The sequence below is a fragment of the Manis pentadactyla genome, chromosome 9 (genome assembly GCF_030020395.1).
Source record: "Manis pentadactyla isolate mManPen7 chromosome 9, mManPen7.hap1, whole genome shotgun sequence".
In the NCBI taxonomy this organism is placed as follows: Eukaryota; Metazoa; Chordata; class Mammalia; order Pholidota; family Manidae; genus Manis; species Manis pentadactyla.
Window position 1 is genome coordinate 74237899 of NC_080027.1, and position 16108 is coordinate 74254006.

The 16108-nt window shown below is 41.0% G+C and overlaps 1 long non-coding RNA gene across 1 annotated transcript in view; it reads left to right on the forward strand.

The window, feature by feature from the left end:
* The window catches only part of LOC130684914 (uncharacterized), a 36196-nt gene extending 29915 nt beyond the window's left edge, over window positions 1-6281 (forward strand). Inside the window, exon 3 of the long non-coding RNA XR_008999274.1 lies at window positions 6075-6281. This is a non-coding gene — a long non-coding RNA (uncharacterized LOC130684914). The remainder of the gene's footprint in view (window positions 1-6074) is intronic.
* The last annotated feature ends 9827 nt before the right edge of the window (window positions 6282-16108 follow it).

Genomic DNA, 16108 nt, shown 5'->3' on the forward strand with positions numbered 1-16108 from the left:
TCCATCAGTAGATGAATAGATAAAGAAGATGTGGTACATATACACAACCGAATATTATTCAGCCATAAGAAGAAAACAAATCCTACCATTTGCAACAACATGGATGGAGCTAGAGGGTATTATGCTCAGTGAAATAAGCCAAGCAGAGAAAGACAAGTATCAAATGATTTCACTAATCTGTGAAGTATAAGAACAAAGCAAAAACTGAAGGGACAAAACAGCAGCAGACTCACAGAACCCAAGAATGGACTAATAGTTACCAAAGAGAAAGTGACATGGGAGGAAGGGTGGGAAGGGAGGGATAAGGGGGAAAATGGGGCATTACAATTAGCACACATAATTTAGGGGGTTGGGACAGGGAAGGTAGTATAACACAGAGAAGACAAGTAGTGATTCTGTAGCACCTTACTACCCTGATGGACAGTGACTGTAATGGGGCATGTGGTGGGGACTTGATAATATGGGGAGTCTAGTAACCATAATGTTGCTTATGTACTTGTACATTAATGATAGCAAAATTTTAAAAAATACATCTTGAACAATTTTTGAGCAATTTTTTCCTTATGACATATCTCCTTAGTGAAGGGAAACAAAGTAAAATTGAACAAGTGGGACTATATCAAACTAAAATATTCTGTACAACAAAGGACACCATCAACAGAACCAACCTACAGTATGGGAGAATATATTCATAAATGATTTATCCAATAAGAGGTTAACATCCAAAATATATAAAGAACTCATACAACTTTTTTGGTTTTTTGTCTTTGGGTATTGGCCATCCTAACTGGTGTAAGGTGACAACTCAACACCAAATACACAAATAATTCAGTTAAAATATGGGCAGAGGACCTGAACATTTATCCAAAGAGGAAATACAAATGACCAACAAGCACATGAAAAGATGCTCCACATTGCTAATCATCTGGGAAATGCAAATCCAAACCACAATGAGATATCACTTCACCCCAGTTAGAATGGCCACCATCCAAAAGACAAGAAATAACAAGTGTTGGCAAGGATGCAGAGAAAAGGCAGCCCTCCTACACTGTTGACGGGAATGTAAATTGGTGCAGCCACTGTGGAAAGCAATACGGAGGTTCTCAAAAAACTAAAAATAGAAATAGCATACAACCTGGTAATTCCACTTCTAGGACTTTACCCAGAGGAAATAAAATCCCTTACTTAGAATGATATATACACCTGTATGTTTATTGCCACATCATTTACAATAGCCAAGATATGGAAGCAACCAAAGTATCCATCAATAGATGAATGGCTAAAGATGTGCTACATATACACAATGAAATATTATTCAGCCATAAAAAAGAAAGAAATCCTGGCATTTGCCAAAACATGAACGGAACCTAGAGGGTATTATGCTAAGTGAAATATGGCAGAGAAAGACAAATACCATATGATTTCACTTATTTGTGAAATATAAAAACAAAACAAAGCAAAATGAACAAAATAGCAGTAAACCCATAGACACTGAGAAGTGACTGGTGGTTACCATGGGGGAGGGGTTGGGGTGGGTGTATGGGTAGGAGGAGGGGGATAAAATTCCCCCCCAAAATTCTCAATCATAATGTATTCATAAATGATTTATCCAATAAGAGGTTAACATCCAAAATATATAAAGAACTCATGCAACTTTTTTGGTTTTTTGTCTTTGGGTATTGGCCATCCTAACTGGTGTAAGTGAAATATGGCACAGGGTTGTTCACAGGGATGGTGGTACAGCATGGAGAATATAGCCAATGTTTCTGTAACATCTTTCTGTGTTGACAGATAGTAACTGCACTAGTGGGGGTGAGGATTTAATAATATGGGTAACTTTTGAACCACTGTGTTGTATACTTGAAACCAATAAAATGGTACATCAACTACAGTTTAATGAAAAGAAACAAAATAACTGCAGTACCATAATTCTTTCATATCATCAAGTAGCGGTTTCTCTTTCAGGGTTCTTATATAATATTTTAATTGTTTCTTTAGGACAGTAGTAATTATTTTCTCATTCAATGTAGTATCATAAACATTCTACCTTGTTAAATTTTTTTAAGTGCAATGTTTAAGCATGCATGGTATTAATGAATCAACTTATAGAGGCAATTGTGTTTTTAGGAACTTAAACTATTTCCAAATTTTTACTATTAAAAAGTGATTCCAGTAAATATCTGTTGTAGACTCTAGGTGTCTCCAAATATCCATTTTCTTCTTATTCTTTGGAAATAGAACCCCAATTTTATTAGGTGTGACCAAAGATAAAAATTTCACTATCCAACTCTCTTGCAATTAGCTGAGGCAAGTGAACATGTGTCAGCCATTGAAATATAAGTAGAAATGTAAGTGGGTCCTCTGGGAAGGCTGGTTAGAGGAAACTGACTACTGAGCTGGGGAGTCCTCCTCCCCTTGCTCCTTCCTACTGTCTGTTATGCATGTAGAGTGGCTTGTGGTCTAGTACCATCGTGAACCATTAAAATGGAAGCCATACTCTAAGGTGATAGAGCAGGATAGAAGCAGCCTGGATCTCTGATGACCCTAGAGTCAGAGGCCTGTTTACCCTCCAGACCTTCTTTATGTAACAAAGTAATAAATGTTTCTTTTATTTAAGCCTCTGTTAAGAGTTTAACATGTAGTGGGACAAGAATGCAGAGCAATGAAAAGACCTTGAGGGTGGAACACACTGGCCTTAATGCAGAACAGCAGAAATTTCATGGGCTGGAGCAAAGTCAAAGTGGAAGAAGGGCAGGTATTAGTTTGGGGAGTAGTCTTGCAGGCCATGGTGAAGACTTCTAAGTCTGAGGTGTGCCTCAGGATGGCATGAATCTCATAGTTATTATAAGAGGATTACGTGACAGAACTTATCACAGCGCCTACCACATGGTAAGCATTTAATATGTGGTAATCATCATTATTAATTGTTACTGTTGACAGGGTGGTGGTGTTGAAAAAGAATGGGACCAGGAGTTGGAAATAGGCTCCTTATTGGTTTGGAAGTTACTGATCTCAAGACACCAGCCTAGCATTTTTTGCTACTTATGATATCAGGGCTGTGTCATCTCCAAAAGAAAGATGTGAAACATCTAAGACCAGGTAAATGTCAAATTTGTTAGCCTCAGAACCCATTGCTCAAATGGAATATGTAATGAGAAGTCAAACCTGCTCAATAGGCAAAGGCAGAGTGATAGTGGTAGAAGAGGGCATGGGAATCCTGAGACCCTCATTAACTGAGGGTCTTCTCCCCTTCCTCACCAAGGTGATCCTTCTCAAGTCACTGCTTAAAGGCTACTAGATTGATGCTGAGCATATTAGTCATTAGGTAAATGTAAATCAAAACCACAATGGGGCAGAACAGAAAGGATGTTAAGTGCAGGGAAACTACCTGTACGGTAGTACAATACTATGATATATCATTATACATTCATCCAAAAGCATAGAATATACAACGCAAAGACTGAACTCTAATGGAAACTATGAACTTTGGGTGATAATGATCTGCCATTGCAGGTTCATGGACTGTAAGGAATGTACCCCTGTGGCAGGGGAGGTTGATAGTGGAGAAGGTTGTGCTTCTGTGGGGACAGAAGGGATATGAGAAATCTCTGGACTTTCCGCTCAGTTTTACTATGAACCTAAAACTGCTCTAAAAATTAAGTTTATTAATTTTAAAACTTAAAAAAAAAAACAATGAGATACTTCACACCCACTAGTGGCTATCACTTAAAAAGACAAAGGAAAACAAATGGAAAATAGCAAAGTTAGCAAGAATATGGAAAAATTGGTTGGAACCTCTGTGCTTTGCTGGCGGAAATGTGAAATGGTTCAGCCATATTGAAAAATAGATCGACCATTCCCCAAAAAGTTAAAAATAGAATTGCCATATAACCCAGCTATTTTACTCCTAGGTATATACGTAAAATAATTGAAAGTAAGATTCAAACAAAAATTTGTACACCAGCAAAAATAAACAAATGGGATGACATCAAACCAAAAACCTCTGCTCAGCAAAATGAAAATCAGCCTACTCTATGGGAGAATATATTTGCAAATGATATATCTAATAAGGGGCTAATATCCAAATTATATAAAGAACTCATATAAGTCAACACCAAAATAATAATAATAATAACCTGATTAAAAAATGGGCAGAGGATCTGAATAGAAGTTTTTCCAAATAAGACATGCAGATAGCCAAGGGACACATGAAAAGATGCTCAACATCACTAACTATCAGGGAAATGCAAATCAAACCACAATAATATATAATTTCATACAAGTCAGAGTGGCTAGTATCAACAAAACAAGAAATAACAAATGTTGGCAGGAATGTGGAGAAATGACAGTCCTTGTACACTGGTGATGGGATTACAAATTGGTTCAGCCATGTGGAAAGCAGTACAGAGGGTTCTCAGAAAAACAAAAATATTATATGACCCAGCAATTCCTCTTCTGGGAATTTACCTGAAGAAAACAAAATCACTAATTTAAAAGATATATGCATTCCTATGTTTACAGCAGTTTTATTATTTGTTGAATAATATACAACATATTTATATTTATTATATGTTCAAACAACCTAAATGTTCAATGACAGGTGATGGATAAAAAAGATGTGGTACATATACACAATGGAATATTACTCAGCCATAAAAAATTGAAATCTTGCCATTTGTGACAACACGAATGGATCTAGAAGGCATTATGCTGACTGAAATAAGTCAGACAAAGAAAAACAAATACCACATAACTTCACTTATATGTGGATTCTTAAATGCAAACAACAAACAAACAAAATTGAAATAGATTCATAAACAGAGAACAGACTGGTGGTTGTCTTACAGCAAGGGGCTGGGGATAGGTGAAGGGGAAAATAAGTTCATGAGGATGTTTGATATATTTGACCTGGGCGATGGTTACATGAGTGTATAAATATGTCAGAATTCATCAAAGTGTACACTAAGATTTGTGCATTTTATTGTATGTACCTCAATATAAATTATTTTTTTTTAGAAAAGCAAATTAGTGGTTACTAGGAGCTAAGGGAAGTGAGGGAGTGGGGAGTGACTGCTTAATGGGAGGAAGGTTTCTTTTGCAGTGATGAAAATGTTTTAGAACTAAATAGCAGTGATAATTGCACAATGTTGTGAACATATTAAATGCCTTTGAATTGTACACTTAAAATGGTTGATTTTATGCTATGTAAATTCTACCTACATTTTTTAAAAAAACTAACACCAGTCTAGTTCTCTCAATTCTCTCCAGTTTCAGTGCTCTGCCATCCTGTTCCATTACCGCTTATTATCTGCAGGACAATTGTAATTTTGAAGTGAATTGATGCATGTTAGTACTCATAAGACTACCACAGTTTATTTTGCTCAATAGCGCTTATTACCATGATTCTCCAAGCCCTGAGTAGGGCCCTGAGGGAAAAGGGATCCAGGGAAGGAAAGGTTTCGAAGGATGAAGTACAGAAATGGGCAGAGCATGAAACACATACAAAGTATGAATGTGGCATAAATAGGGATGGGGGTTGGTAAGTACCGTATGGACGGTCCCGAAATTTACCAGACTCTGTCTCTGGGAGTAACAGACAATCTTAACCATTGGAATGTAAACTAAGGAGCTATTCCTATTCAAAGCCAATGGATAGGCTCTTCATTGTCTATAAAAGACCCTTCAGGACTCCAAGGAGTCTGTGGAAGCATCAGTAGAGAACTTTATTTATGCTGGCCAATATGGTAGTCACTAGGCACATGTAGCTATTGAGCAGTTGAAATGTGGCTAGTCTGAATCGATATGTGATATAGTGTAAAAACTGCTCCAGATTTTGAAGATTTAATATGAAAAAAAGAATGCATAATATCTCATTTATCATTTTCATATTGATTCTATGTCAAAATGATAATACCTTGGGTATATTGGATCAAATAAATATATTTGATCAATCTTATCTGTTTATCTTTTTTACCTTTTTATGTGGCTACTAGAAATGTTTAAATTACATATGTGGCTCACATGAGGCTTTGCTTGGAAAGCACTGATCTGAAGGTCACTGTATTGTTCTCCAGGGCAGAAGTAGTGCTGTCCAGGATGTCTTGGCAGAGACCACCCAGCCTAAAGCACCATCCGGGCATTCAAATCCCCAAAGGTTGCTGGAGAAATATGGGTGTGTCTTATCCCAAGCACACAACAAAGAAAACCCATTTTGCAAAGCAAATTTTGCTTGTGGCCTCGATACAAACACTTTGGAGGTGCCTCCAAAGCTTAAAGTCATTTTAAGCAGCTCCATTTTCTCAAAAGGGCTGTATAACCACAAGCAAGGTGTCACTGCAGATGGGGAGGCCCCACCATGCCCTTCCCCAGCATCCCAGTATACCTCCCAGAATCCCAGAGGATAGATGGAATAGAATTTTCAAAATCACTAGAAATTGGCCAGGAAAACTGTGAAATATTTATTCTGTGACAGAGTAAAAATTGCACATTTTCTGTCAAGATAGAAAATAAGAACAAAGATCCAGATAGCCAGTGCCTCACTCCACCATTTTAGTTACAGTCTGTCTGTGCTTTTGGCTGTGTTACAAAATGAAATAAATCCCTTTATAAACCCTCACCTTGGCTCCAAAAAAGTATTTTCACAAGCACCAGAGCAGACCCTTTGGGGCATTTCTTCCTATGAATGTTCACCTCTTCTCGAAACCTCTGTTTTTGTTTTTTGTGTTTTCCTGATCTTATCCTTTTGCAAAATGGTGAATTGAAATGCCTGATGCTGATTATGTTCAGATGGGGAGGAGGGAAATGTAAGCAGTGGCCCAAATAGAAATCCCCCTCAAGCTCAGTGTCTTCCCCAGACTCTCCATAATCCTCCCCAGATCACTCACCTTCATTGGTTTCTTCTTATACCCAACACACCGAATTTCTCATTTTCTGCCTGGCAGCATCCTCTTGCATTGATGTTACTTAACACTTCACATAGTAGGTAGGGTCTTTGAGCAGCATGACAAGTCCCCTTACCCCCCGGCCCCTACACCTAGCTCAGTTTGACTTCACGTAACACTCAAATATTTGTTGAATGACTGAAGTTAAATCTGATAGTTGCCAACTTGATAAAATAGAGGAAATCAATGTCAGCTTTTCTAGCTAGATAGAGAAATAGGATAGCTATATAAAATGATCTGAAGGAAAAATTGCATCCAACACTTTACTTTCCGGTCTCTGAAGGAGGCTCTTGTAACAATGGACTATAAATACAGGGTGAATGCTATATCTGTAAAGAAGCAATTCTAACAGTGGTCTGGAAGAGCCAAGAAAATCCAGCTTCTTCTCCCCAAGTATATACACAGGTGTGCTGTGTGGAATGAAATCCACTTAACTTGATTTTATGGACAGTGATTCATGCAAACTCAGTTCCAAACTGCTCAACACGGCTCAGTTAAATAAATTACAGCAGGAGCAAGCCAGCCAGCAGTAAAGGCAAAAGACATAAAATAAACTTGGGGTTGAGGATTGAAATTTTAGGAGTGCCTGGTATGCCAGAATCATCTTTCTTTTAGGGGTTCTGAAGGGAGCTTAGTGATCTTCAAGGTCCAGGCCCTGATTTGAGTGATGGGGAAACTGACATCCAAGGAAGACTGAGTACATGTCCAAAGGTACTTAGAGAGTAACTGGCAGAATTGGGGCTTCTGGGTCCCAGGTCAGAGAATTTTTTCATTTCATCAGTCTCCTGAATGTCTTGTTCACTGCCACAGTGCCAGGCACATCCAAGACACTCAATAAATGTTTGTTGAATTAATGAATTACTGAATCTGCTAGGCTGGGAATAGCCAGAGTCAACTTTAGGGTTAAAGAGGGGGCAGAAAGATCTAAGATGACCCTTTGGAATAAAGGAATGCTAGGAATGGAAGAATATTGCTCTACGCAGCCCTCCTAGATCCCCAGTGTTCTGGCTTCCACCTAAGGCTATACAATCAGCCCATACGTTGGCCTCTTCTCTGTTCTATGTGACAGGCCTGCCACAGTGCTCCAGTCTGTCCCTTTAGCAGCACTCCCTGAGTGCCTTCAGGGCCAGGATGCCACAGCCCAGGAACAGACACACATCAGCAGGCGTAAGGGTGCCTCATTAGCCCCTTAGCACTCACTGGCCCTGAGCTCACAACAGGACTACAGTGACATCCTGGGGGTGTTTTGTGAGATGCCATTGCATCCTTATTATAAATTATCCATGTCTTTTTTTCCTAAACCAGCTTGAATTATTTTTTTTCTTACAGCCAAAAGACCCTTACACAAAATAAAACATCTTAGCAAGTGGAACAATGGATAGATCAATTTAAGGCAGGTTTAAAACATGGCTGCAAATTCTTTGACAATTGTCCCATCAATAAATGAAGTCTGCATCTCCTCCCCTTAAATTTGGGCAGGCTTGTGACTGTGTGAACCAAATGCCTGTGAGATATGTGAAGGTATATATACATAGAGTTCTAAGGATAAGTCATAACTTATATGAGTTGCGAAAGTATGTATACATAGAGTTCCAAGTCCTAAAAGGCTAGAGTGTGCAGCTCTTACCTTATTCTTGGAGCACTGAGCTACCACATAAAACATGACTGCCATGAAGCCATCTTAGCACAGACAGGTTACATGTTAGTGTCAACAGTGCTGCTAAGCTCAGTCTGGCCCAGGCAGCAGGCATATGTGAATGAGGAAACTTCTAGATATTTCCAGCTCCTGCCACTCAGATCTTCCCAACTTAAGGCCCAGACATCCCCGAGCAGTGACAAGCCATCCCACCATGCCTTCTCTAAATTCTGACCTGCAGAGGTCATGAGTGGGAAAAAAAATGTTGGTTGTTTTATGTCATTAAATTTGGGATAGTTGTTACACAGCAATATATAACTGAAAGAGAAGTATATAAAAGAATGAGAAAACGGCCAAGAGTATGGAGCACTGTTAAACTAGTGTGTACAGAGGGGGACTGTGGAATGCCAGTAACAATTTGAAGATACAGGAGGCTGGGAACCTTGGGGCAGGGACAGATGCTGGCAAAGGCTTTTTTGCAAATAAACATTGCCTCCTTTGGCCTATGCCTGGGCCAGCTGTGGGAGGAGGTAAGGAGAGGAAGCTGACGCAGGGAACAACCAGCCTAACCTTTGAATGTGCTTCATAGATTCCATTTTTCTTTTCAGCCACTTGTCAGTTGCAGAAGGACTACGAGCACCAGCTAGGAGGGGAGCCACTGTAGTTTTTTTAATGCTCCCGTCCTCAGAAACTGGCCTCTACGCATTGCAAAGGTCAAAAATCCAAATTATTTAGTACAACTAGTAGTATAACTAGTACATGAACAACATAACATGTAGCTTGTGATCAAAATGCAACTTAATTTCTCTTACTCTCTCTGAACTGTATTCAACAAAGACTGATAGCATTACACTATCCTTGAGTGGTCCAGCGGTGTAAGGACACTGTCAGAAGGAAGTGGTTTGCTGTCCTAACCACCTTCTCATATCCTCCTGGAGCATAATTCTCACATGTCTCAGTAAATAGACACAAGTTGTAGTTGTACCTGAGTCTATCAAGCATTTCATGACCTACTAGCAATATACCACCCATTAGACTCAGCCACTATAGCATGTATTATCTCTCGTCACAATCATGATGCAAAACCAATAACCACAAAACTTCAGTGTCATACAGCAATCAACATTGTGCTCACGATTCTGTGGATCAGCTGGGTGGTTTCACTGGGCTTAGGAGGGATCATTCATACATCTATACTCAACAGCAGATTGGCTGGTCTCGGCGGGGATGGGCTTTTTCAGGTATCTAGGGCCTCAAGCTGGCCTTACTCCCCATGTCTCATTGCCTATCAGGCCAGCCCAGGCTTGTTCCCGGACGAAAGGCAGAGGAGCCAGAGGCAGAGCAACATCTCTGGAGGCCTGGGCTGGGGTAGCACACATGACTTCTATCACATCCTATTGGCCAAAGCAAGTCATAAGACGTCCAAGGAGTGGAAAAATATCTTCACTTCTCAATGGGAGCAGCTGCAAAGGCAAATTGCAAATGGCATGGATTAGGAAGAATTAGAGCCATTTCTGAAATCAATTTACCACGTTACATTTGCCACTCAGAAGCAAAGTACATTTTATATGTAAAATTGAGCAATGTGCCTGGGAAAGATGTGCAGTACACCGAAATGTCAAAGTACTCAGGCTTAAATTAATGGTATAATGGTTTAGAATTGTGGCTCTAGGGTCAGACAGCTGGATTCCAATTCCTACTCTACTACTTACTATGTAACCTTGGGCAAGGTTCTTAACCTTTCTAGGTCGCAGTTTCCTCCCCTAAAAAGTGGGCAAATAATAGCTATCCACACCATAAGATTATGAAGATTAAATGGTAACATCTATTATGAAGTGCCTAACACAGTGCTTGCCATATAATAAATGCTCAGTAAATAATAGTTATTATTAATTTCATATTAAGGAGCCAAAGCAGGAGGCAGAAGGCCTGGATCTACCCGCACACCATTGCTACTCTCACTCCATGTAGCTCACCCTCAGGAAGGCCGCTGGGGTTTGATAAAGGTGGAAGGCAAACTCAAAAAAAAGGAAAAAAGAAAAATGAAGAATCAGCACTCATATTAATTAATTAATTAATTGTCCCTATGTGCACTCCAATTTGCCTCCAAAATTCCATAGTTTTGAAGTGTGCTGGTATTAGTAAATAATCTCAGGTGTGCCCCAAAATTCAGTCACAAGTTCATTCTTGCTGATAATAGTGAAGATCAGAAATCACAGGAGATGGACTAAATAAATTATACCTTTATATAATGAAATACAATGTAATCATTAAAAACAAAGATAATTTAATGATACAGAAAGACGATATATTGCGTAAAGAGAAAAGCAGGGCACTAACTGTAGGTCCACTGTGGTGATTCAATAATCCTAGTTGATCCCTTGTTGATTCAGGAGGTAGAAGTTTTGGCAGCCCCTTTCCCATTAGAGTATAATTTTTCTGGATTTCAACCATTTGGTTCTTTATTCTCTATCTTATTCTAAATCCAGTCGTGAATAAACATATGAAAAAGTGCACAACCTCATGAACAGTCCAGGACTACAAATCAAAACTACACTGAGATACCACTACCTATCTACCAAAATGGCTAAAATAAAAAAGACAGACATTTCAGAGTGTTGATTAGGAATTGGTGCAGTGGCAATTTACATACAACACTTTGCAAACAGTTTGTCTGAAGCTCTAAAAAATCAAATATACACACCAACTATGTGTATGACCTAGCAGTCTACTCCTAGTTGACACTCAACAGAAACGAGTGTGCAAATGCACTAAAAGACACACAGGAATGTTCCCAGCAGCATTTTTCAGAATGGCCACAGGCTAGAAAGAACCCAAATGTCCGTTTGTAGTAAAATTGACCACCTGTGGCATATTCATCCAGCGGAATACTCTATAGTAATGAAAATGAAATACTCTATAGCACAACTGCAAACAATAGAACAAAGCAGAACAAAATAAGCCAGATATAAAAATATACACACATGGCCCCTCTCATAAACACACATTTATATAGTTCCATTTATATAAAGTTTAAATCCCTAAAACTGAACTATAGCCTTAGAAGTCAGGATAATGGTTGCCTTTGGGGAGGATGTAGGGGGTAGTGATTGGGAAAGAGCATGAGGGGAACTTCTGGGGTGCTGGTAAAATCTGTTCTTGACAAGGATGGTTGTCCTGTGCTATGTGCTTTATGAAACTCTTTGAGCTATATAATTTGTTAAGCTTAATAATTGGTGCACTTTTTATGTATATGTGATGCACTTTGCAATAAAATTTTTTAATAGAAAGAATTTAAAATGGCTCATACAAGACATGGCTTTATGGCACTTTCTAGGAGTTACTGCCTAACAAACTGAGTTGGACCGTCCTTTGTGATTCCTTAGGGCGCAAGAGGGCGTCCCTCTGAGAGTGGCCTGAATTCCCAGGAGGCTTGGGATGATGCATAAACAACAGGCAAAGCCCAGCTCCTGATGGGAGAGCCCAGTACAGCAGCAGACTCAGGCGCACAGAAACCCCAGATGGGGAATATCTTAGAGGAGCCCCAACAAGGTGGGCTACCCCGCTGTGGGCAGGGCGCTTCCTGGGAGACCCTCCCTCTGCCTGCTCTGGACATAGGCAAAGCATGCAAGCTGAACAAAGCCCCCCCAGTCCTACTGAAGGAGCTGTTTGTTTCCAAAGGCCTGATGGAACAACTAACTGTAAGAGAGGGAGAGGAAATTACACAATGGATGTTGAAATGTGGGTTTGTTGAAAAGTTGTCACTCGGAGTAATGAATGCCCTGTTTCCTGTTTTTTGCCGAAAGTTAAATGCTGGGCATAATTAGCTAGTAAAAAAGCAAGCTTGGCAGCAGAACAAAAATAGCACATTTTGGGAGCCCAGGCCAATTAAAATTGTTTATGCAGCCATTTAGCAATATTTTTCTCCAAAGCATTATGACCAGGAAATATGCAGCATGAGACTGTAAGGCAAGTTCCTCAGAAGAAAAATGGCCTATACACTGATCCTTTAAACAGCCTGCTGTTCTCAGGGGATTTTATAATAAGAATGAGCACTTCCACCCTCCTGAACTCACTGGGCCTCCTTGGGATCTTGAGAACAGCATCACTCACCCTCCATAGCAGGCAATTGTTGATGAGGCCCTGCAACCCACTAATGTTAAGATTAGCTAAAGCTCCCCGATGTGTTAGGAGGGCCGGTGACTATGGGTTAAGCTGCCTAATGCTGTCATTTAAATCATCTGGCTGATGCCATAATCAGACTGAGTGTATACAATATTTTTGTTAATAACTGGACAGTCTGGCTGGTGTCAGGATTAGTTGCTAAAACTCAGCAAAATTGCCCTCGGCAGTTCGTCACGACACCAGCTCCTCCGCTGGGCTCTCTCCAGCACTTTCTGCCTGTGTCTAATGACCATCTCCCATCTCAAGTGCTCGGGTCACATCTTTCTCTCCCCAGCCTCCCTGTCAAACCCTGCTTTCAGAACCTTCTTTTACAGTAAGGTGTAACAGACTGATAACAGCTTTAAAGGGTAGTGACCACAGCTTCTAAGAGATGACACTTTGATTATGGAATTTAAGGCATTATTCAACCAAGTTAAGGGATGACATGGGCAGTTTAGAGGCAGGGAAACTTTTCACCTTTCCTAAAATTTCACCCAAGGGAAATACCCTATTTTACTTAACTTACTAGGTTAACCCACTTGGCTGAACACCTCTATTGGCTGACGGGAGAGAGAAGCTCTCTGGGGATGTGCACTGAGCTGCAGGAGTTGCCCCAGAAGCTCCAGCACAGTCTATCTTCGCCTGGCCTCTTCCTCTGCCAGAGTTCTGGATGCTGCTCCCAGGCAGCCTCCCAGCCCTGCACATCCAGGTGTGCACCTCGCCTGGGAGGTGCTTCCTTAACACCTTTTGCCCTCACTGGATTGAAAAGGGGCATTCAAACAGCTGAAGAGCCATCTCCTTCCTTCTTGTCCATGCTCTGTTTATTTTCACATTCTTTACTTCATATGTACATAGTATTTATGAAATATACATATGAATCAAAAATAGTAATGTATATTGATATCAAGAGCTCTCCTAGGCTTGACCCCAGTCTGTCTCACCTTTTCTCTGACTAGTTATTTTCCTGAGTTTTCCAGGACCTTCTTTCCTCAGAAGCACACAATGTACTTTTCGACTTTTGTGCTTCCTTCAGACTCTGCCCCCTGCCTCTGCTTCTTTTTCTCCATGTATCTAGGTCTTTCCCATCATATGAAGCTAACCTGAAGTCCCCTTCTTACCCATGAAGCTGTCTCTGTCCACATCTGACCATGGTGGTCTCCCAGGCATCTATGACATTTATTCCCTCAACCTGCACATGGCCTTTAGCCAAGAATCACCTTTGACATGTCCTGTGCTGCCGGAACATTTTCTCTTTGGGGAGAAAGCATAGCATACGGATGGCCTCCTTCCTTCCGCCTGTGGGCATTGGAGTCAGGAGGGGACCTCTGGTCAGCAGTTTCCAGGTCAGAACTAAATGAAGTTCCTGGCAATGGAGCCACCCTGGGTCCCCACAGGGATTTCCTGTCAACACCCCCACCCTCTGCCTTCCATTTCCTCTCCTCTAGGCCTCACCTCTGAATCATGAGTTTCTCCATTAGCCCTTCTATTTTCTTTCTCCTCCCCATTCAGTAAGCATTACAAGGTTTCAGATAAGAACATTTTATGATATCAGCTCTAAGACACTTTATTCTGGTTCTACAAGTAGACATGGTACAGCAGCTATAACCCTTGGCAGTTAGCTGTCCAGTGACCTTGAGAGGTCATCAGCCCCCTGTCATTCATTTAATCAACAAATATTTTCTGAATTCATACTGTGTGCCTTGACCTATGCTGGGCCCCAAGGACAGCAATGAACCGCTCCCAGCCTCTGTCCTCCTTCTTCAAGGAGCTGGCAACCTAGAAGGGGACCCAGGTGAACAAACAAGCAAGGACAAGACAAATCCCGTACACTGCCAGTGCTGGGAGAAGTTTGAGGTATCCAGAGGGATGAATTCTGTTCTGTGGTACAATATCTCTTGAGAAGGGGGGCCCACGATGCTCTTCTATAGCCCTTTCCAGGGGCTGCAAGTGTTTTATGGTTCACCTACATCTTCAAAAATCTCAGGTTGTTCCTGTTCGACTTAGCAACCATCTTTTTAAAAGAGCCGGTCACAACATTAGCAGGATTCTTCATGTATTTCAAGATAATAATTAGGTCATGCCTCCTGCATTTCACCAGGTGCCTTAATTTTGCTCAGTGCTTAAAATCATGCCCCAAAAGCAATAAATTGAGCACTAATGGTACTACCTATCACTTACTAAACATATGTCCCATGCCAGGCATTTTTCGCAGGCCTGGTAGAGAGCTAGGAAGGCCAGGGGGCTGAGTACCATACCTGGGATCATTAGCACCTCCTTTGGGCCTGCATCCCCCAGATGTCTGTCTACCTAAAGAACTTCTCTTATTTTTGCCTACTGCACATCCTTCTGTTCTCTTCTGGTATCATCATTCACCTTTGTTAGGTGCAGACAAAGTACCTCTAGTTGCCCCTCCCTCCTTTGGCCAAAACCTAGTGACTCACACTAGACCAAACTGACATTTTTGCCCTTGAACCTGAACCTCAAGAAGTTCAGCTGGTGCTCATCTAGCCTCACTGCTAAGTTCTGAAGTGGCTTCCCATTAGGTTCACCATTAAGTTTATTTCTGTTGCTTACAACCAAGGAACTGTAACCAAAATTATCATTAATTACAACCTGTATAGTCTTACAATTTCCTTGTTCCACAGACAACAAGCTGATGCCGTCTGGGACTTGTAAACTTGCTCAGCACTTTGTAGAAGGAAGAGAAACTCAGGCGCCAGGGCCACAGACCATGGGACATTAGAGAAAGAAACTGCCTGACAAACAGCAAGCGTGCCAAATGAATGCTTTCAGGGAAACCAGGGTTGCTTGAACACTATTGATTCTAGGCCCACTAATGGTTCAGGCTGTGAGGCTGGGTGTGACAGCTCTGCCTCACTCAGTGCAGTGATGTACCGCCAAGTCAGGCCTATTTTCTGGTGTCAGTAGGGAAATGGGAGACTATTAAGGAAGCACCTTATCAGGAACTGAGCTCAGTGTCACTGGGGAGACAGTGGCAATTAGCATGATGGAAGCTGTGAAGCAGCCCTAGCTCCCGGCCAGGTGCAGAAGAAATCAGCAGGACGCCTCTTAACTGACAGGTCAGTTTAGACCCCAGCACTGAGATGGCCCTGAGCAAATGCTGATGCTCCCTTTTCTCCAGTTGGCAAGATCCGCATCCTTTCTAGTTATCTTTTGATCTGCTTTCTACACACATTTGCTGGTAGAAGTCTATCCAACTTACCTCTCAAATTGCAAAAGCAATATTGACCCCTCTCATTTGAATGGTGCTCTCACATTCATTATGTTAGGCAGGCAGAGTATTTAAGGCCAAGTGTTGGGGACTGGAGTGTCCGGAACAAATGGGTGAATAAGACAGACACTGTCT